We start from the raw sequence: 22,815 nt of genomic DNA, 5'->3' as shown, positions 1-22,815 counted from the left end.
AGTTGCCAAAAGGTCTTCAACAAAGTAATGAGTAAAGGGTCTGAATACTTATGTAAATAGAATATTTCTGAATATTTTATTTTCTGCAAACATTTTTAAAATGTTGTTTTTGTCATTATGGGGTATTGCGTGTAGATTGATGACGAAACCTAAATTTTTTTTGGAAAGAGTCAAGGGGTCTATATATACAGTTCCATTCAAAAGTTTGGACACACCTACTCATTCAAGGGTTTTTATTTTTGTTTTACTATTTTCTACATTGTATAATTATAGTGAAGAAATCAAAACTATGAAATAAGACATATGGAATGATGTGGTAACCACAAAAGCCTTAAACAATAAAAAATATATTTGAGATTTGAGATTCTTCAAAGTAGCCACCCTTTGCATTCCAGCTGACTACCTCATGAAGCTGGTTGAGAGAATGTCAAGAGTGCGCAAAGCTGTCATCAAGGCAAAGGGTGGCTAATTTGAAGAATCTCAAATATAAAATATATTTTAATTTGTTTAAACTTTTTTGGTTACAAAATATTTCATGTGTTATTTCGTAGTGTTGATGTATTCACTATTATTCTACAATGTAGAAAATAGGAAAAATAAAGAAACTACGCTTGAATGAGTAGGCGTGTCCAAACTTTTGACTGGTACTATATGTGAATGGGCTTTTGTAAGAATCACCAGTAATTAGGTTTGAAACAAACTGTGAAGGGACCCTATTTTTATGGTGGGGATTAAGGACAGGAAATCACATTAGAAGTCATAATAGTTTGGAAAGTTTCATAGAAATGTCCTTGAACAAAAGAGCTTGTACTCTCTCTCGTTCTCTCTCTGTGAGTAAAAGTGACAGGTTATGCCGCAAAACATGAAAAGCCCTCTTTTTGCAACTATTAGATCATCAATAATAGATTGCTTTTCTTGAATCATTAATTATGAATGGCATGTTATGAAATTTTTGCTGCTGGGTTTTCTGGCCATCCTTAGCACCTTGGCCTAGAGATGTGGAAATCAGTGACCCGGCTATATGGAATGATTCTGTAGCCCTTCGGCATCACAAATCCTTGCTCTGACCCTGCTGGGTAAGGGAGATGGGGTCTGCTCTACCAGTCTCTTTCCAACATGCAGAGATAAGTTCTGCATGGTCTATGTTAGGGAATCTCAACTATCCACATACAAGTACAAGCGAATTGAGTGGCGTCGAAAGTGGTTGGACTGGAGCTCCGACTACATTGAGTCTGTTGATACTTGTACAATTTTCCATCTTAAACCATTACCGTGTACCTATGTTTGTTCTGTGATAATCTGAATCATGAAAGTAGTGAAAGGTTTGGTAGTGAAAGGCTTGGAGTGCAAAAAAAGATGCACAGCTTCCTAAACTATTGCTGGTAGACTCACAGGTAGTATCTGCATTAATCAGCATTTTCATGATGCAGGTGGATTATTTGAAAGGGGGTTAAATTTGACCTTTAACCCCCTGCAAAATTTCCTGACACTCCCGAGCACTTCTTCTCCTGGTTCTCCTTCTCACCCTTCTCTTAATGAAATCCTCAAGTTGTGGAAACAGCCGTTGTCCTACTTCTTTTTAAAGGAAGTGATCCCAATCTACTGATCAACTATTGGCCCATATCTAAATTGCCGGTTTTGGCAAAAGTATTGGAGTCCCTAGACAATAGTCAGTTTAAGGCCTGAATGATCTGAATCTATGATTTCAGGGACTCTCTGTAACTATCAATGTGCGGGACAAAATTGAGGCTATGATTAAGAAGTTGGAGCTCTTCTCTGTCTGCATTAACAAGGACAACACACAGGTCTTTCCATCATTGTATGATTTTTTGTGTGCAAATGAACTCAAGCTTACGGACAATGTCAAATGTGATGTAGCGAAGGACCTGAGTAAGTTGGGTGCACAATTACGCAGGTACTTTCCCGAAACAGATGACACAAACACTTGAATTCGTTATCCCTTTCATGCCCTGCCTCCAGTCCACTTACCAATATCTGAACAAGAGAGCCTCATCAGAATTGCAACAAGCAGTTCTTTGAACATTTAATTTAATCAGAAACCTCTGCCAGATTTCTGGATTGGGCTGCGCTCAGGGTATCCTGCCTTGGCAAATCACACTGTTAAGACGTTGATACCCTTTGCAACCACGTACCTATGTGAGAGTGGATTCTCGGCCCTCTAGAAAATGATTTAAGACTGAGACTCTCTCCAATATAACCCAACATTGCAGAGTTATGTGCATCCTTTCAAGCATACCCTTCTCATTAACCTGTGGTGAGTTATTCACAATTTTCGATGAACAAATAAAGTTTTATAACAAAGGTTTATATCAAAATGATTGATTATTAGTATATTATTATTTGTGCCCTGGTCCTATAAGAGCTCTTTGTTACTTCCCACGAGCCGGGTTGTGACAAAAACTCACATTTGTTATTATGTTTAATAAATGTATCATAAAGGGTGTGTGTGGCATGCTTACAATGATAGCAAAAAACAACATTTGAGAGTACGCTGGCCCTGGTGCTAGAGGGGGTACACAGCTGGAGTTTGAACGGGTCTATAAAAAGTTTGGGAACCACTGATCTAGATCAACAACATTGGGAGACATGTTGAGACAACTGATTAACATTTTTATGCGAATGACACAGTTTGATGTTGGCTTTTGATAAAGCTCAGACAGCTTTTAACATCATACATTTATGAGAGGTATTGACATGTTGACATGTTTTGAATGCAGCTGTCTGTCTAAACTACTGGCACACAGCTCGGACACCCATGCATACCCCACAAGACATGCCACAAGAGGTCTCTTCACAGTCCCCAAATCCAGAACAGAATATGGGAGGCACACTGTACTACATAGAGCCATGAACTCTATTCCACATCAAGTAACTAACGCAAGCAGTATAATTCGATTTAAAAAACAGATATAAAACACCTTATGGAACAGCGGGGACTGTGAAGCAACACAAACATTGACACACACGCACACGCACACGCACACACGATTACATACGCACTATACATACACGTGGTTTTAGTACTGTAAATAGTGGTCGTGGTGGAGTAGGGGCCTGGGGGCACACAGTGTGTTGTGAAATCTGTGAATGTATTGTAATGTTTTTAAAATGGTATAAACTGCATAATTTTGCTGGACCCCAGGAAGAGTAGCTGCTGATTTGGCAGATTTCAAAAGAAATCATCCAAGACCTCAGAAAATAAATGGTAGACCTCCACAAGTCTGGTTCTTCCTTGGGAGCAATTTCCAAACTCCTGAAGGTACCACATTCATCTGTACAAACAGTAATACGCAAGTATAAACACCAATGGACCACGCAGCCGTCATACCGCTCAGGAAGGAGACGCATTCTGTCCCCTCGAGAAGAAAGTACTTTGGTACAAAATGTGCAAATCAAAAACAGCCTGTCACGACTTCTTCCGAAGTCAGTCCCTCTCCTTGTTCGGGCGGTGTTCGGAGGTCGACGTCACCGATCTTCCAGCCATCACTGATCCATTTTTCATTTTCCATTGGTTTTGTCTTGTCTTCCTTCACACCTGATTCCAATCAATTACATGTTGTGTATTTAACCCTCTGCTTCCCCTCATGTCCTTGTCGGAGATTGATTGATTGTATGTTATTTGCAAGTTATGTGTTGGTGTGCGATGGGTTTTGTACCCAGTTTTATTATTTTGTATATTTAGTTTAAAAAAAAGTTTTGTGAGCACTTACTAAATGACTCTGTTTATTCCAAGTTAGTTCTCCCGTACCTGACTTCCCTGCCACCAACACGCACCAATTACACAGCCATCTTGTGAAGATGCTGGAGGAAACAGGTACAAAAGTATCTATATCCACAGTAAAATGAGTCCTATATCGACATAACCTGAAAGGTCGCTCAGCAAGGAAGAAGCCACTGCTCCAAAACCGCCATAAAAAAACAGACTACGGTTTGCAACTGCACATGGGGAAAAAGATTGTACTTTTTGGAGTAATGTCCTCTGCTGTGATGAAACAATAATTGAACTGTTTGGCCATAATGAGCATTGTTATGTTTGGAGAACAAAGGGGGAGGCTTGCAAGCCAAAGAGCACCATCCCAACCGTGAAGCACGGGGGTGGCAGCATCATGTTGTGGGGGTGATTTGCTGTAGGAGGGACTGGTGCACTTCACAAAATAGATGGCATCATGAGGACGGAAAAGTACGTGTTTATATTGAAGCAACATCTCAAGACATCAGTCAGGAAGTTAAAGCTTGGTCGCAAATGGGTCTTCCAAATGGACAATGACCCCATACTTCCAAAGTTGTGGCAAAATGGCTTAAGGACAACAATGTCAAGGTATTGGAGTGACCATCACAAAGCCCTTACCTCAATCCTATAGAAAAATTGTGGGCAGAACTGAAAAAGCGTGTGCGAGCAAGGAGGCCTACAAACCTGACTCAGTTACACCAGCTCTTGGGCCAAAATTCACCCAACTTATTGTGGGAAGGCTACCCAAAACGTTTGACCCAAGTTAAACAATTTAAAGGCAATGCTACCAAATACTATTTGAGTGTATGTAAACTTCTGACCCACTGGGAATGTGATGAAATAAATAAAAGCTGAAATAAATCATTCTCTCTACTATTATTCTGACATTTCACATTCTTAAAATAAAGTGGTGATCCTAATTGACCTAAGACAGGGAATCTTTAAATGTCAGGAATTGTGAAAAACGGAGTTTAAATGTATTTGGCTAAGGTGTATGTAAACTTCAGACTTCAGCTGTGTTTTATCTCAATGAAAATTACCTGGATAAATAAAGGTTGAAAAAAAAATGGAATAAAAAAAATGTAAGAAATGTTACAAGGGAAGAAATTAATAGGAATATTCTGTAGTATAAATATAGTTCCCAGTCCTAATTTGAGACCAACATTTTGTTTTTGTTTTGATTACCTTTATCTGGGGCTGCTATGGGTAATACTGCTGTCAGGAAAATGTTAATTACATAATGTATGTTATTCAGTGACGGCCATTGAATGGTTTGGGAATGTTCCAAAAATAGAATTGCATATGGAATAGAACCTCTATGGTGTAAAATGATATAGATTGCCTACTCAGTGTTGTGGTAATGTTCTGAGACAGACACCCAAACAGGAACAATTTGCTGCTTTCCCATTGGAATGGGATGCTGGAATGAGGCTGTTCACTCATTATTGGAAGGACGCAGTAAACAGATTGATGAAGTGATCATGGGACTAATGAATCAATATCTGCAATCAGGAAGATAATGACAGACATAAGCAGCCTTAGCTTAATGAACAATGAAAAGCCTGTTCTGGATTAACCTCGGGGAGTACAGAGGTTTCTCATCATTATACATATTGGATGGTGTGTGTGTGTGTCATATTTGATTATTCTTCTCAATTGAAGGATATTGGTGTTCTAATATCCAACCACTAACTGAGTAGCCTAACAAGAATGTCAGCACTCAGAACTTATTTTATTCTACACATCGAAGGTAACCCCACACTGGGCACAGACGTCAATTCAATGTCTATTCCACGTTAGTTCAGCGTAATTTCATTGAAATGATGTTGAAGCAACGTTGATTCAACCAGTGTGTGCCCAGTGGGCCAAGACTCTAGATGAACAGCATGTTGTCGACCAAACTAGGCACTAGTCGGCGCCTTCCACCTTCAGAATGTAATGTAATTCATTGACCAATCGCAGAGGAAAATCCTACTGCACTCCACCCACCCCTGTAGTTCCACCACACAGTCTTTCAATCGAAGAAAACCTGCATACCAAGGCATAAATAGCAAGAAATGTTCCTCCAGCGTATCATTTTGCTCTCTGTCTCACAATGTCCTCTTCTTTAATTAGTCAAGGACAACTTCTCATGATTGCAGATCCAAAGAGTCAGGCAACGTCAATGCAGTCAAAGTTTGGTCATGTTGCCGTTATTATTATTATTATAGGTGTATGCATTGTTGCATTTAGACCAAATATTTTTCATTTAACATTTGAAAATTTGGTATAGATTAAATATTACCAGGGTCGGCTCCAGGCGTAAGCGACATAAGCATCTGCATAGGGACCATCGACCACAAAAAATAAATAATAACATTTCATATTTCGGGGGGGGGGGGACTCAGTTGGGTTCTCAATTTACTGTTGAGAGTTAGAATAATAGAATACTCAAGGTGTAAGTTCAAAATGTGGTTTGTCCATGAGCAGTTTTTCTCTTGTTCTGTCAGCCACTGACAGTGACTCAATTAGTGATGTCAGCTAACAATTTTCAGATTGGTAAGTTAGTCTATCCAGTTATCTAAACTTGTACTAATCATGGCCGAATACTGACCCCTATTGATTTTGTTAGCTACTCACTCAGATATCAATAACATAGCAAGGCAAAATGTGTAGAATTGCTGGAAAGTAACTTTAAAACTGTAAACATTTATCTCCACCCCATGGCAAAATGGGTAGAATTGCAGGAAATTGACTTTAAAACTGAAATGTGTCTCTCAGCCATAAAGCGGGAGCCACCCATTGTTGTGGGCCCCTTGATGGGGGGCCTCAATTTTTTTTTCTCCCAAAACCTTGACAGGGCGTGGATATCCCAGAAGCGAACTGCGTGTCACTGCCCCCAAAGTACCGTCATAACTTAAGTGCTGAAGCGCCCGATATAATGCAAATATCAGCGTGAGTGCGTGCGTTTTTGCAGCATCTATTGCTCGCCAAGAGCCCGAAGAGAATGGCCAGTGTGACGTAAGCTCATTACAGCCAAATTTTGTCAATCAAAAACCCAATATACACTCCGACATGTTGTTCTTCATAACCAGTGAGGAGATGGTAATGCAAACGAGAAGAAAAAATGTGCTGGAGTTTGTCTAGACACCTGAAGGAATTTCTTCACTTACATGCGCATATTTATACATAGTAGGCCTAAAGCTTCTTTCGTAGGCTTTAACACAAGGCTAGACACAAGTGTGTAAAAGATAGAAATTCGTGGGTGTTCAACTTTCCCTGCTTACTATCTTTCTAAAGGTAATTCATAATTCGTTTGTATCTCACCACTAAGGATGTTTTCTAGTCGCTTGCACCGAAGCATGACCTCGGGGACATTAAACCGCAACTGATTTTGATATACTATTTACCGTATCGATGTTGCGGTGCCCCTCTCCTCAGCATGCTGGAATGGAGCATACTATTTATTGTCAATCCCTCTCATTGACAGTGTCAGGATTGCACGATAACCTGAGCATTCGGATGGATTTCTTGTGGTAAACCGTTAAAGACTAATTTCCTCCAGTGTGGGAGGGGGTTGCTTCGTAGGCTAAAGTCGCAGAAGGTGGAACATTTCCAGCGCAGGAATCCCTTTCAGCACCACTCGCCAATGGACAGCGGTTTCAGGATGCATAATCATTGGGCAGTTTTGCTGTCGAGAAGTGACAGGATTTGTTAGGGGTTCTAGAGACCAGTGAGATTTGGAGAGCTTTCGGGACATGTTCTATTCTGGAGGTTCTATTCTCATGATTTTTTCTGCACATAGTTTGTATCCCGCACAACAGGACTAAACATCTGCATTGTATCCAGTTACACCTGTTTTGTGCGAGCTCGGGTTCTAACCAAACAGGAGTGCTCTCGGAAGAATTCGCAAATCTGCTGTTGAAAGACAGTCTTTGAAAACAGACATTTGGACGCTATCAATTCAACTTTCTTATAAAACTCACTTCTCTGAAATACAATTCAGTTGGTTTCATTCAAAGGTAAGAGTTCATTTTCTCTCAGCTCATGCGAAAGAATGATGTGGTCTGCTACACGTGATGATACTTAATTGAACGAATACTTATCCAATGCATACACATTATGCATCAGCTAATATGAGTTTTTTTGTCTCCAAATATAAAACAAATATATATATATATATATATATATTTATGATGGCTGCAGAATAGCTGCGCTCTGTTGTAGATTTTCATCCTTTAGATGACTGAAAAAGCTTGGGGGTTGGGAGGAAGATTACGTTATGTTGTCCTGATGTCAGATGGATCGTGATATTTGAGTTATGGATATTTGAGTTATGAAAACAGTTGGCTTGATGAATTATTGCGCACTGGGGTCCAAAGTGAGAGTACGGTCAAAGCAGTCTATTTCAAAAAGTTATTCGATGTTCCTTGACATCAAGTGAGCTGAATCCAGAGGGTGTGAATGCTTGTCTGTCTAAATGTTTGAGGGATATTCACTGGTTTCATTTCAGTGTGTGTGTGTGTGTGTGCAAATCCGTTGCACCAGCCCGTGTGTGCACTCATGCAGTCCACATACATTTATCGCTTTCTATTTTTTTGGTTTGTCACCTGATGAATCACCTCCAAGGACTCTAAAGCCCAGTGGGCTCGGGCTGAAATAGGCTAACATTCTTCGTTACAGGCTACGCAATACAATGAGCCCCTTCATCAGCGGTGTCAAAGCAAGCCCCCCTAGCAAGCCCCTCTGTTCTCTCTGCTCTATTTAGCAGCTATTCAGACGAGAATAGATAATGGGATTTAATCAACTGAAAAGCAGCAGGTATGAGTCAGAATAGAAATCAATTAATTAATTTAAGATTCTATTCATGTGAGATATCTGCTTTGTGTGCCTGTTAAGATTTTAATGTTGAATATTGGATTTAATTCATTTCCAAGATGTGCTGGAATGCATTGGAAAACCTTATCACCAGATGCACAATTCATGTAATGGGATATGCATGTGTGTGGCTATAACAGCTTCTGAATAATTCCAAGTTCTGGTGTTCGTCCCTTTTATTTTCAAGTGTCAATGCAACGATGATTCCATATAATATACAATGTATGTTTAGGACAGTGTCTGGCAAGGTTGTCAGATCCAATCAGTTTCAGCATTGTATTAAGAGAGAGCGGGTGGAGAGACATAAATAGTTTGTATTGAGATTAAGATACGTTTTATTGAGAGAGAGAGGTTGTATTGAGAGAGAAAGAGAGTGAGAGGGGGAGAGTGGAAGAGATAGAAATAGAGAATCAAACTGGATGCACTACAATCTCACTCTTTCACACTATCTTGGCTAAGTGGATTTATTGTCTTTTGTGGGAGAGATATTTTATATCTGCTCAGGTTGGGATCAGTTCCATTTTTTATTCAGTCAATTCAGGAGATTAATGAAAAATTTGATTTTCAATGAACAATTTCTTAGGTAAAAACACAATTCATTTTCTGCACTGACAGTTCAACGTTAATGCACCGCCACAATCCCCTACATACACCTGTTGTCCGTCTTACGTCTTACGTCACAGGTTACAGTTAGAGTATACGAAGTCAAGGATCTCAATGAGTTCCTCATGATCCCTTTTCAGGTTCATTGTGTGTTATTGAACATGTCAACATGCTGTTTACTGGATCCTGCTTTGACTAGAAGAGCCAAAACAACATATTGGGGGAGCAGACCATCAGACCATCAGATGCCACTTTGTTCCCTCAAGTCAAAATATTTGGAGGTTTGAGACAGGAAGTTTCTTTCCTTTGGAGATTTCTAATGACTCCATGTTCATGGAGTGTCCGGTCCACATTCCGGTTCAGCTCATCTGCTGCTCCTGGCTACGGCCATCTGTTCATCAGGGGGCCTGGTGCCTGCGGAGCGTTTATCACAGTCTGATGATCTCTCAGCTCCAAAACAACATGCCCCTAAAACCAGATCAAAATGCCGCCTGTATTTAAACAAGCTTAAATATTTTCATAATAGCAGATTCTTTCTAATATAGAGCAGTTGGTATTTTTCTGTCTTCGGTTTGTGTCCAACTTTTACAGTTTCTGAGTCCACGTGACATTATTTGGCACATAGTCATGACCCATTGAGGATTGTATCAAGCATAATTTGGACACAGCTTGTGGTCTTCAGTTACAATAGCAACCATTTCATTATACCTGCACAACCACATGGCTCTGTCAGTGGGTGGGTATTTGCGATTTGTCTATGTTAATATGATGTCAACGTGTGAAGGCCCCTACTGCTGTCGGTGTTAGTTTGTGTGCATGCTTGTGTTTGTCCATGTCTCTACACTGTGAACAAACAGTGTCTAGTCTGATCACACAAGTACATGAGAGCTGAAATGTGCCCACAGTTTGATCCACTTCATTAGAAGTCTATTGACACTGATCAGAGATGACATCTGTCTGCACTGTGGGTAGTTCCTGAGATTTACGATATTAACAATGGACTGAACAATCTATTCATCCCGGTATGGCGGTACAGCTTCCCCTCTCTTAACTCACGAGGGGGCCTCCTCATCTCATAAATCGAGGCATTCGTCATTGTTTTAGGGGGGGGGGTGTCATAATTCACACCTATTGTTTCCCTGAGCATACTCACTCATGTTTTCATTGGTGTTTCTGGCATCTCACATGTATGCAAACATCCATACAAACATGATTAGGGTACAGATCCATAAATGGAGAGTGGCTCTCTCAAATCAATTTCCTCCATGGCACACAAGCAAGCAGAAATCTTGAAAAGAACAGATCTTTCACACCCCAAGACCTGATAATGTCCCTTTCTATTGTGATTAGTCTTATTTAGACAAATATGTTTTATATGGAGCAAAATACATTGATTTACCCTGTTTACCTGATTACCCTATTATAAGGAATATCAGAGTCACCCACCTTTCTCTTGCAAAAACCCTTTCTGTGTCTATCTGTATCAATTCCAGAAAAGCAGCCTATTAATTCCTATCTTCAGCCTATCTGCACGGGCTAGTGAGAGTCAGAGTTAGTACTTCTTAAGTCATGGCTCACACTGCCTAGAAAAGCCACTAAATCCTGGATTTAACAATCAACCAGTTCTTGCTCCTCCCACTGGTTTGATTTCTTTCCATATGTCACAGCAATGGCTGCATCCAACAATACATGGAAACAAGGAAGAAATGAACTATTATTTCGCCTCCCGGGGATCTATTTTAGCATAGGAACATGACTATCATGTCAGCGTTGATGCTCTATTGCCTCAAGGTTTTTACATGGAACATTGTTGTCTTTAATTGTGTGATTTAATGTTGGAGTTCTTTAAAGCCTTTGGTCCTAGACTCTTTTAATATAAATGAACTATTGCGCTGGTGCAATACAATTATTTTTCATTTTTTATTGAACCTTTATTTAACTAGACAAGTCAGTTAAGAACAAATTCTTATTTACATTGGCGGCCTACCCCGGCCAAACCCGGACAACGCAAGGTGAATTGTGTGCCGTCCTATGGGACTCCCAATCACGGCCGGATGTGATGCAGCCTGGATTCGAACCAGGGACTGCAGTGACGCCTCTTGCACTGAGATGCAGTGTCTTAGATCGCTGCGGCACTCGGGAGCTAAACTGAGCTAAACTGACCAAGACCCAAAGTCTTACTCTGGACTGCCCATCTGTGCCTTAAACGCTTATCGATCCACTGTTCACATCCACATTTCTTATTAGTCTGGCAGTGCCTTATAGAGAGATGAATGCGAAAGGCAGCAGAGACATGTAGGTTTCACTGTCAGCACACACTGGTCATGACTCACTATGCATCCTTATGCTCTCCTTGTCTTCCCATAACTCTACAATCGAATGTGAACAAAACAATAGGAAGCTAGGGACAAGGGAAAGGAGAAGTACCATCAGTTCTTGTAGGGATATGTTAGCTAACTTACTGTCTGGTTGGCTTTTCTCTTCTCCTCCTCAGCAGATGTTCATTAATTATCTGGCGTGATTAAGATAAGTATGAGACAATAGCTTGAAGTGTGTGTTCATCAATGAAACCATACTGTAACCACTTGATAGACATAATTGAGTGCTCAGCTCAGCTTGTTTTAGAATCTTACTTGCTTCATCAAACTCACACATTTAGGCCTAATAAAAAATGATCTTGGTCGATCAGACTGATCATCGACAATACAGCCCCTTTATATTATTCTTGTTGCAGACGTTTCACAATGGATAGCATTTCTATATCGTTCATACTCAGTGGCGATATTAGCATGTAAATCTTGGTGGGGCAAACTCCCCAAAATGTTTGGAGATGCATGCCAGCAATACCACAACACAACACTAAACAATACATGAATTGCACCATAACGGTGACACACAGTGCCCACAAACTGTTAGGGTCTACATAAAGCTGTCCCAACATCAGAGCTTTCTTTTCAGCCACTGCTAAATCTGGCTATCAGTGAAGCAGTTTATTCCGCCTCATTTAATGCCATTTTTAAAAACACAGCCGATATGGCTGACTTGCAAATGTGGTTTCTACTGACAATTGAGATGAAGAAACTATGGCATAAAGGGGTTGATGAGAGGCAATCCGGAATTTCGATTAAGACATGAATTAGCGAGCTAGAGATGGCATAGTCAATATAACTATTTCTTCAGCACTTTTGAAATATACAGCGACAGACTTTTTGAGCTCTACCCGTGATTTTGCGGTGACGTAGTGTCCCCATGATGACAGAACACTGGGCCAACCACGGCACGAGAGAACATTACCAACCCCTATGTTCCATATTTTCTGCTGGCTGCCCCACCACCACATAAAACACTGAGCTAGGCTGAAACACCTGCATTTTGGAGCTGCCTTACTCAAGAAAGCAAAAATGAGACTGTTTGTGTCATGCAGGTGATAGAGGACCCAAAAGCGACTTAACAGAAACAGAGTTTATTCAAGTCCAAACAGGGAATAACAGAAATCCTCTAGTCTGTAGAGGGGAATAACAAGAGAAGCGGCCACAGACTGCAGGTCGCTTCGGGTAGGCGCAGGCCGTAGTTGACAGAGACACCTGCTCACACGCAGCATCTGATGAAGGCAAAAAACACGACAGGACAGGGCGAAACACAATCACAGCACGGTGAATACTAAACAAGGAACCGACGAGACAGGAACGGAACACAAAGGAATAAATAGGGACTCTAATCAGGGGAAAGGATCGGGAACAGGTGTGGGAAGACTAAATGATGATTAGGGGAATAGGAACAGCTGGGAGCAGGAACGGAACGATAGAGAGAAGAGAGAGCGAGAGAGTGAGAGAGGGAGGGGGAGAGAGAGGGATAGAAAGAGGGAAAGAACCAAATAAGACCAGCAGAGGGAAACAAATAGAATGGGGAGCACAGGGACAAGACATGATAATAAATGACAAACATGACAGTACCCCCCCACTCACCGAGCGCCTCCTGGCGCACTCGAGGAGGAATCCTGGCGGCAACGGAGGAAATCATCGATGAGTGAACGGTCCAGCACGTCCCGAGACGGAACCCAACTCCTCTCCTCAGGACCGTAACCCTCCCAATCCACTAAGTATTGGTGACCCCGTCCCCGAGAACGCATGTCCATGATCTTATGTACCTTGTAAATAGGTGCGCTCTCGACAAGGACGGGAGGGGGAGGGAAGACGAACGGGGGTGCGAAGAAAGGGCTTAACACAGGAGACATGGAAGACAGGATGGACGCGACGAAGATGGCAGTCGCACAGCGACAGGATTGACGACCTGGGAGACACGGAACGGACCAATGAACCGCGGAGTCAACTTATGAGAAGCTGTCGTAAGAGGAAGGTTGCGAGTGGAAAGCCACACTCTCTGGCCGCAACAATACCTTGGACTCTTAATCCTGCGTTTATTGGCGGCTCTCACAGTCTTCCCCGCAGACAAAGGCAGACCGGTAATGAAGCCTAAGGCGATGTGAGACCATGGTCGAGAAGGAATGGGGAGCGGTCTGAGACGACCGGCAGGAGGAGAGTTACCCGACTTAGTCTGCGCGCAGTCCGAACAAGCAGCCACGAAACGGCGCGTGTCACGCTCCTGAGTCGGCCACCAAAAGCGCTGGCGAATAGACGCAAGAGTGCCTCGAACACCGGGATGACCAGCTAACTTGGCAGAGTGAGCCCACTGAAGAACAGCCAGACGAGTGGAAACAGGAACGAAAAGGAGGTTACTAGGACAAGCGCGCGGCGACGCAGTGTGCGTGAGTGCTTGCTTAACCTGTCTTTCAATTCCCCAGACTGTTAACCCGACAACACGCCCATAAGGAAGAATCCCCTCGGGATCAGTAGAAGCCACAGAAGAACTAAACAGACGGGATAAGGCATCAGGCTTGGTGTTCTTGCTACCCGGACGGTAAGAAATCACAAACTCGAAACGAGCGAAAAACAACGCCCAACGAGCTTGACGGGCATTAAGTCGTTTGGCAGAACGGATGTACTCAAGGTTCTTATGGTCTGTCCAAACGACAAAAGGAACGGTCGCCCCCTCCAACCACTGTCGCCATTCGCCTAGGGCTAAGCGGATGGCGAGCAGTTCACGGTTACCCACATCATAGTTGCGCTCAGATGGCGACAGGCGATGAGAAAAATAAGCGCAAGGATGAACCTTATCGTCAGACTGGAAGCGCTGGGATAGAATGGCTCCCACGCCTACCTCTGAAGCGTCCACCTCGACAATGAATTGTCTAGTGACGTCAGGAGTAACGAGGATAGGAGCGGACGTAAAACGTTCTTTTAGAAGATCAAAAGCTCCTGGGCGGAACCGGACCACTTAAAACACGTCTTGACAGAAGTAAGAGCTGTGAGAGGAGCAGCAACTTGACCGAAATTACGAATGAAACGCCGATAGAAATTAGCGAAACCTAAAAAGCGCTGCAACTCGACACGTGACCTTGGAACGGGCCAATCACTGACAGCTTGGACCTTAGCGGAATCCATCTGAATGCCTTCAGCGGAAATAACGGAACCGAGAAAAGTAACGGAGGAGACATGAAAAGAGCACTTCTCAGCCTTTACGTAGAGACAATTCTCTAAAAGGCGCTGTAGAATCGAACGTGCTGAACATGAATCTCGAGTGACGGAGAAAAATCAGGATATCGTCAAGATAGACAAAAACAAAGATGTTCAGCATGTCTCTCAGAACATCATTAACTAATGCCTGAAAAACAGCTGGCGCATTGGCGAGACCGAACGGCAGAACCCGGTACTCAAAATGCCCTAACGGAGTGTTAAACGCCGTTTTCCACTCGTCCCCCTCTCTGATGCGCACGAGATGGTAAGCGTTACGAAGGTCCAACTTAGTAAAGCACCTGGCTCCCTGCAGAATCTCGAAGGCTGATGACATAAGGGAAGCGGATAACGATTCTTAACCGTTATGTCATTCAGCCCTCGATAATCCACGCAGGGGCGCAGAGTACCGTCCTTCTTCTTAACAAAAAGAACCCCGCCCCGGCCGGAGAAGAAGAAGGCACTATGGTACCGGCGTCAAGAGACACAGACAAATAATCCTCGAGAGCCTTACGTTCGGGAGCCGACAGAGAGTATAGTCTACCTCGAGGAGGAGTGGTCCCCAGAAGGAGATCAATACTACAATCATACGACCGGTGAGGAGGAAGGGAGTTGGCTCGGGACCGACTGAAGACCGTGCGCAGATCATGATATTCCTCCGGCACTCCTGTCAAATCGCCAGGTTCCTCCTGAGAAGTAGGGACAGAAGAAACGGGAGGGATGGCAGACATTAAACACTTCATATGACAAGAAACGTTCCAGGATAGGATAGAATTACTAGACCAATTAATAGAAGGATTATGACATACTAGCCAGGGATGACCCAAAACAACAGGTGTAAACGGTGAACGGAAAATCAAAAAGAAATAGTCTCACTGTGGTTACCAGATACTGTGAGAGTTAAAGGTAGTGTCTCAAATTTGATACTGGGAAGATGACTACCATCTAAGGCAAACATGGGCGTAGGCTTGTCTAACGGTCTGAAAGGAATGTTATGTTTCCGAACCCATGCTTCGTCCATGAAACAACCCTCAGCCCCAGAGTCAATCAAGGCACTGCATGTAGCACCGAACCGGTCCAGCGTAGATGGACCGACATAGTAGTACAAGATCTAGATGAAGAGACCTGAGTAGTAGCGCTCACCAGTAGCCCTCCGCTTACTGATGGGCTCTGGCCTCTTACTGGACATGAATTAACAAAATGTCCAGCAACTCCGCAATAGAGGCACAGGCGGTTGGTGATCCTCCGTTCCCTCTCCTTAGTCGAGATGCGAATCCCTCCCAGCTGCATGGGCTCAGTCTCAAAGCCAGAGGAGGGAGATGGTTGCGATGCGGAGCAGGGAAACACCGTTGATGCGAGCTCTCTTCCACGAGCCCGGTGACGAAGATCTACCCGTCGTTCTATGCGGATGGCGAGAGCAATCAAAGAGTCCACATCTGAAGGAACCTCCCGGGAGAGAATCTCATCCTTAACCACTGCGTGGAGTCCCTCCAGAAAACGAGCGAGCAGCGCCGGCTCGTTCCACTCACTAGAGGCAGCAAGAGTGCGAAACTCAATAGAATAATCCGTTATGGACCGTTCACCTTGGCATAAGGAAGCCAGGGCCCTAGAAGCCTCCCTACCAAAAACTGAACGGTCAAAAACCCGAATCATCTCCTCTTTAAAGTTCTGGAACTTGTTAGAGCAATCAGCCCTTGCCTCCCAGATAGCTGTGCCCCATTCTCGAGCCCGGCCAGTAAGGAGTGAAATGACGTAAGCAACCCGAGCTCTCTCTCTAGAGTATGTGTTGGGTTGGAGAGAGAACACAATCTCACACTGCGTGAGAAAGGAGCGGCACTCAGTGGGCTGCCCGGAGTAGCAAGGTGGGTTATTAACCCTAGGTTCTGGAGGCTCGGCAGGCCAGGAAGTAACAGGTGGCACGAGACGTAGACTCTGGAACTGTCCAGAGAGGTCGGAAACCTGAGCGGCCAGGTTCTCCACGGCATGGCGAGCAGCAGACAATTCCTGCTCGTGTCTGCCGAGCATGGCTCCTTGGATCTTGACGGCAGTGTAACGAGCGTCTGAAGTCGCTGGGTCCATTCCTTGGTCGGTTCCTTCTGTCATGCAGGTGATAGAGGACCCAAAAGCGACTTAACAGAAACAGAGTTTATTCAAGTCCAAACAGGGAATAACAGAAATCCTCTAGTCTGTAGAGGGGAATAACAAGAGAAGCGGCCACAGACTGCAGGTCGCTCGGGTAGGCGCAGGCCGTAGTTGACAGAGACACCTGCTCACACGCAGCATCTGATGAAGGCAAAAACACGACAGGACAGGGCGAAACACAATCACAGCACGGTGAATACTAAACAAGGAACCGACGAGACAGGAACGGAACACAAAGGAATAAATAGGGACTCTAATCAGGGGAAAGGATCGGGAACAGGTGTGGGAAGACTAAATGATGATTAGGGGAATAGGAACAGCTGGGAGCAGGAACGGAACGATAGAGAGAAGAGAGAGCGAGAGAGTGAGAGAGGGAGGGGGAGAGAGAGGGATAGAAAGAGGGAAAGAACCAAATAAGACCAGCAGAGGGAAACGAATAGAATGGGGAGCACAGGGACAAGACATGATAATAAATGACAAACATGACAGTTTGTATGCGGCTTTATAAACTAAATTATACGTATATATTTTTTTTACATTGTTTGCAAACTGATATGTGACACATATAATTGCCAAAATAACATGCAAAACAGAAAGAAAAAAAATGCAAATGTTTTTATTTGTATTTATCTTTTTAGCGAAACAGGTGGGGCTCAAAACAGGTGGGACTCGACACCACATGCCCTGATTGAACGTTGCTACTGTTCATACTACTGTACTGTGCACACACCATAGAGCAAATGAGCAAATTCCCTTTCTGAACACAAATAGGCTAGAATTTTCCCTGATACTGTACATGTGTAAATATTGTACTATAAATTGCCTTATGCTAAAATATTTATTATATTCTACTGAGACATTTACTTTATGTTCATATTCTTATATTTGATTATTTCTTAGTGTTCTTGCATTGTCGAGAAGGTACCTGCAAGTAAGCATTTTGATGGACAGTGTATTCCATGTGTATCCTGCACATAAGACGAATAAAACTTGAAACATCGTGATAAGAAGCAGGTGGCTGATTCCTCAGTTAACACATTGCAAATAGTCTCTGTGTTCGGGTCAGTGCTCGGCGGTCGTCGTCACCGGCCTACTAGCCACCACCGATCTATTTTTCGTTGTTTTGTCTTATTAGTTGCACCTGTCTATTTGTGTGCTTGATTGGCTTCCTTATTTATAGTACGTTTACCTGCCCTTGTTCCGTGCGGGATTACTCGTATGTTACATGTGTATGTGTTTTTGGTGTTCGTGCTCTGGACCTGGTACCCTGTTGTGTTGGGTTGGTCCACATTTTCGGCGCCCGGTTTTGTTGGGCATTATTTTCTGTGCGATATTAAAAGTGCATGTCTTCCTGTGGAACTACAGTGGGGCAAAAAAGTATTTAGTCAGCCACCAATTGTGCAAGTTCTCCCACTTATACTTATCCCACTACTCCTACCAAAGGTGGCTCCCTTCCCGTTTGGGTGGCGCTCAGCGGTCGTCGTCACCGGCCTACTAGTTGCCACTGATCTTTTATCCCCCTTCTTGTCTGTTTATTAGTTACACCTGTTTTTAATTAGGTTATTAGTTGGGCTTTATTAGCCAGCCGGCCCACCTGCTGGGTGTGCGGGATTGTTCTATGTGTACTTGTTGTGCACGCATGTGTGTCACGGCTGTTTCGTGTACGTGAGCTGTTTTTGGATACGGTTCAGTTCCCCTGTGGTTTGGAGTATTTGTGTTGAGTGGCGTCTGCTTTTTCACCTGGTCTGTGTATTAAAGACGTGCCTTCTCTGAACTCTCTGTCTCCTGCGTCTGACTCCTTCCTCCACTACACCCCGGACATTACAGTCCCGTGTATATGATGAATAAACTTTGATTTGATTATTAATACTGCAGTTGGATCTTGATAAATCATCAAAAGAAACAGTTGTTTGGAACGTTGTTTGTCTGATTCAGCTACAATTTGAGGGCCCAGTTTGAAAATGTACAGTATCACAGTTAGATGGTCTGATGCCTTTCCTTGAGAACAAAGGGAAGGAGAGGAGGAAGCTGCTAACACAAACACAGGGCTACATGGAGCTCCAGCTAATTTAATCAAAGAGAAGCTGTGAAACTGAATGGCATCACAGGGTTGTGACTGACTTCCCATGGCAAGGCTGAGGAGGGGAATGTGGATTCTCATACAGCGCAAAGGTTTTCCTAAGGATGGCTAACAGAAATCACAACCCTTCATGCAAAGTCAAAAATATCAAAGACTTGATTTTGAGTGCAGACTCACGTTATTCCAATGTCTCTCGTAAAATACTTGTCTCATGAGCATCCCCACTAGTCCTTAGATTTCTCACAAATGTTGAGTTCGGAGGAAACTTTGTGTACTATCTGTCATGCATTGGTGGAATTCTGTGCCCTGAACTTAACACCACAGTAAAAAAAATCTAAAACATAAATAAACTGTGTTTGATCCGGTTATGCTGGAATACACAAGAGTAAAAAAAATGTAAGAACCAGTCATTTTTCTTTGTCAAATCAAATAAGCCCTCATAACATTTTGTTGTGATGTTAAATGGTTGATTTTGGAAATTATTTAACCCAAATGTGCATAGTCTGAATGGAAAGACTAATAGGTGGGCATTAGACAGAACCCAGCTGTCCTCTGATAACAAATCTCCAGAGTGTCTTCAACACTGTCAATATTTACAGAGACGTTTCCTTGCTCCTCTTTTCCACAGTAAAACATCAAAAGCTTGCATAATATTGGGACATGCAGCATGCTCTGAGTCAATAAAGATGAAACATTTACAAAAGAAAGACATACCATGGTTGCTTTGTGCAAATATAAAACAATTCTGGGAGAAGTACTGAATTATATATAGGATATTCTTATCACAACAAACAGTTTAGCGCAGTCACTAAGGAGAAGAAAGGCCCCAGGGTCTTAGGGTTTATTGAGGGGTGAATACAGGATTATTAGAGGATCATGTCAGTGTAGCCTAGTTCAGCTAGGAGGAGAGCATAATGATGTCATCCAAAAGCCCTATACATCAATAGATAATGCTACTTAGTCTTATTATACAAACTATGTGCCATTGTAGTAAATGTAGTTTGTAGCACTTTTGTTTTAGAAAAGTTAACAAAGAGGTCACGTTTGGAAGTGGATTTCATATCTCAGGTTTGACTTAGTTTTGTGTTGAGCAGAGACCATTTTTGAAATAAAGTATGTACATCATGTACTGTCCATGTACTGCTTACAGTCAACGTGCCTCAGCAGACAGCCCTCAGCACTCATATCATTGTCTGTAAAGCTATCAGATAACGTAAGAACACTGATGAAGCTCTGCTCTCCCTGTTGAATCAATCTCTAGAGATCCTGCTGCTTGGCTTTTAGTTGTAGCTTGATATGGCTTTAAACCAAACAAAGGTGCTCAGGAACAAAAGGCTTGTGAGAAAGTGCTGCTTTGTTTCTCTCTCTCTCTCTCTCTCTCTCTCTCTCTCTCTCTCTCTCTCTCTCTCTCTCTCTCTCTCTCTCTCTCTCTCTCTCTCTCTCTCTCTCTCTCTCTCTCTCTCTCTCTCTCTCTCTCTCTCTCTCTCTCTCCACCCCCCTTTGTCACATGGTACATGTCTAATCGCCTTAAAGCAAGTTGATCAAGTGGTAATATATATGAAGAACTGAGGAGAGATAGACAGTTTCTATTAGTTCCCTATCAAGATGGGATGAAGGCGGTTTGGAAATTACACATGTAACAAGAGAAAGCACTGGTACCCCGGTACCCCCAGAGCTAAGAGCCGGGGCGAGTGGAGGATGAAAAGCCTTAATCAATGGGTGTGGAGTACCGGTGACAGGGCACCATGATCTCTTCTCATGTCACAATCCAGGAGGTTTATTGCCAGTTTCCTGATACTTCCTCTATGGACACTGAAGGGAGGGGAGGAGGGCGCCTCTCCTTTTCACTGCTCCCCTCCCTTTCCTATCAGACATTTCCACGTTTAGGTAATTTTTCTCATTTTCTTATCTGCCGGGCTGATACACACTTCCTTCTTTGTTCAAGGGGAGTACACAGGTGGAACAGGCCTCAGGAGGGACACGGTTAACTGGCCTGTTAAGACAAATTATGATTCTATGTTGTAAAACAAACGGGCTCATTTTGCTCCAGTTAAGAGTCACAAGCTACGATAAGAGAAAGACAGGATTCACAAGAAGAATTCATGTTTTTTCCCTCTGACAACAATCTGTTGCTCTTATTGACTTTTCCATGCAGCTTTCTGAACTTATTGTATTTCTCACCAAGACATCATTTCACAATTATCATACAGCTGTCTGTCTGTTTGTCCTTTTCTACCCATAATCAGACTCAGAAGCCCATTAGTTTGAATTAGTCAGCTGCCATTATCAGAGGGTACAATATAAACACAGGTTTTTATTTGTTATAAGTTGGAAAAGGGTATTTATCTCTGACCTGATTCTAAGAGAGCATTAGAATTCTACAATTTCTGAAATTCAATGTCTAAAATGTTGTTCTTCAAACCACCTAGCTACCGTATATATCTATGAAATATTTCCTGATCTTATTTTTGACAAGTATTCAGATGAGGACTGCATCAGTAAATGTTGGTATCACTTCTACTCCTTCCTTCACCAGCCTACACTGAAATGCATATAGACCTATTGCGCTGAGGGAGGGATCAAGAGCACTCATTGGATGGGGCTATCACCTCAGAATGCCAGTCCAGCACTGTTAGCACAAACACAGTTTACCCAGCTGTTGATCCATACTTGGCCTGTCCTCCATCCAGTGCCAGAGTACCAGGGTCGCCAGCCATACCCAGTGGTTCCTCTGCCATCCCCTCCTCGACGGGGCACAGGCTGATAATTAACATGATTAATGGCCCAGGTCCATGGTGGCAGCACTGGCAGCTGAGGTAATTAACAATTGAGTGGGCAAATACTTCCATATTGGTGGAGTGGACTATTTACCACATACCCATGCAGACAGGTGGGCACCACAGGCATGCCAGTGTGTAGCCTCTGTTCCCTGTATGAAAATATATGTTCCTGCCAAAGCCTGAGTGAGGAAATAGGACACATGTAGGGCCGGTTTCACAGACCCAGAGTGAGGGCCCTAAGCCTTGAATGAAGATTGTTTTTTTCTTCAATCGTAGCAGATAGACATTAAACTGTTAAAGACAATCTTTATTATACCCCCTGTAGTCTCTGTAACCACAGAAGGAAGAACGAGCTGTGTATGGGCATCTTATGTCTCTCCCAGACATTTTGTGTCTGGCCTACCAATAGTTACAGTAGCTAGCCTTCATTAAGGGATTTCTGCCTGTTAACTGTTGCAGCATCTGTTGCATATTCTAGTTGCTGCCTGTGGGTTACATAACAAGGGCTGCCTTCTGGGGTTGTGGCATAGCGAAGCAAGGGATCATGTGCTCTCTTCTGATTAAGTGCCAAGAAAGAGTACCCAGGGTTATGAGGAGTGAATTAGTCTGGGTGCCAGTCTTTTTAAGCTAACATTCCAGTCCTTGCCACTCCTGTCATTTGCCAAAGAAGAATGGATATCCTATAGAAATGTTGTGACCAGCGTTCTACATACAATGAATATTCTGTAGAACCATGTGACCAGTTGTTCTGCAAAGAAGGAATATTCTATAGAACCATATGACCAGTTGTTCTGAATACAATTAATATTCTATAGAACTACGTGACCAGTTGTTCTGCATAAAATGCATATTCTATAGAACCATTTGACCAGTTGTTCTGCATAAAATGCATATTCTATAGAACCATGTGACCAGTTGTTCTGCATACATATTACTATATACTTGGTTGTACCCTGATGCTCTGATTCCTGGAGGATGTATTTTGTGCAGAATTGTGAGACATGTCACCCTGGCTGTTAGAGAGGGGAGGGG

At 43.0% G+C, this 22,815-nt stretch overlaps 1 protein-coding gene across 1 annotated transcript in view; it reads left to right on the top strand.

Annotated features, from left to right (window-relative positions):
* The first annotated feature begins 7,453 nt into the window (after positions 1–7,453).
* Positions 7,454–22,815, top strand: part of LOC124032048 (metabotropic glutamate receptor 4-like) — a 316,925-nt gene continuing 301,563 nt past the window's right edge. The window contains exon 1 of the mRNA XM_046344062.1: positions 7,454–7,752. The gene's annotated coding sequence lies outside the window, so the exon portion shown is untranslated. The remainder of the gene's footprint in view (positions 7,753–22,815) is intronic.

This window comes from Oncorhynchus gorbuscha, linkage group LG03 (genome assembly GCF_021184085.1).
Source record: "Oncorhynchus gorbuscha isolate QuinsamMale2020 ecotype Even-year linkage group LG03, OgorEven_v1.0, whole genome shotgun sequence".
Lineage (NCBI taxonomy): Eukaryota > Metazoa > Chordata > Actinopteri > Salmoniformes > Salmonidae > Oncorhynchus > Oncorhynchus gorbuscha.
This window is presented reverse-complemented; position numbering and strand designations above follow the sequence as displayed.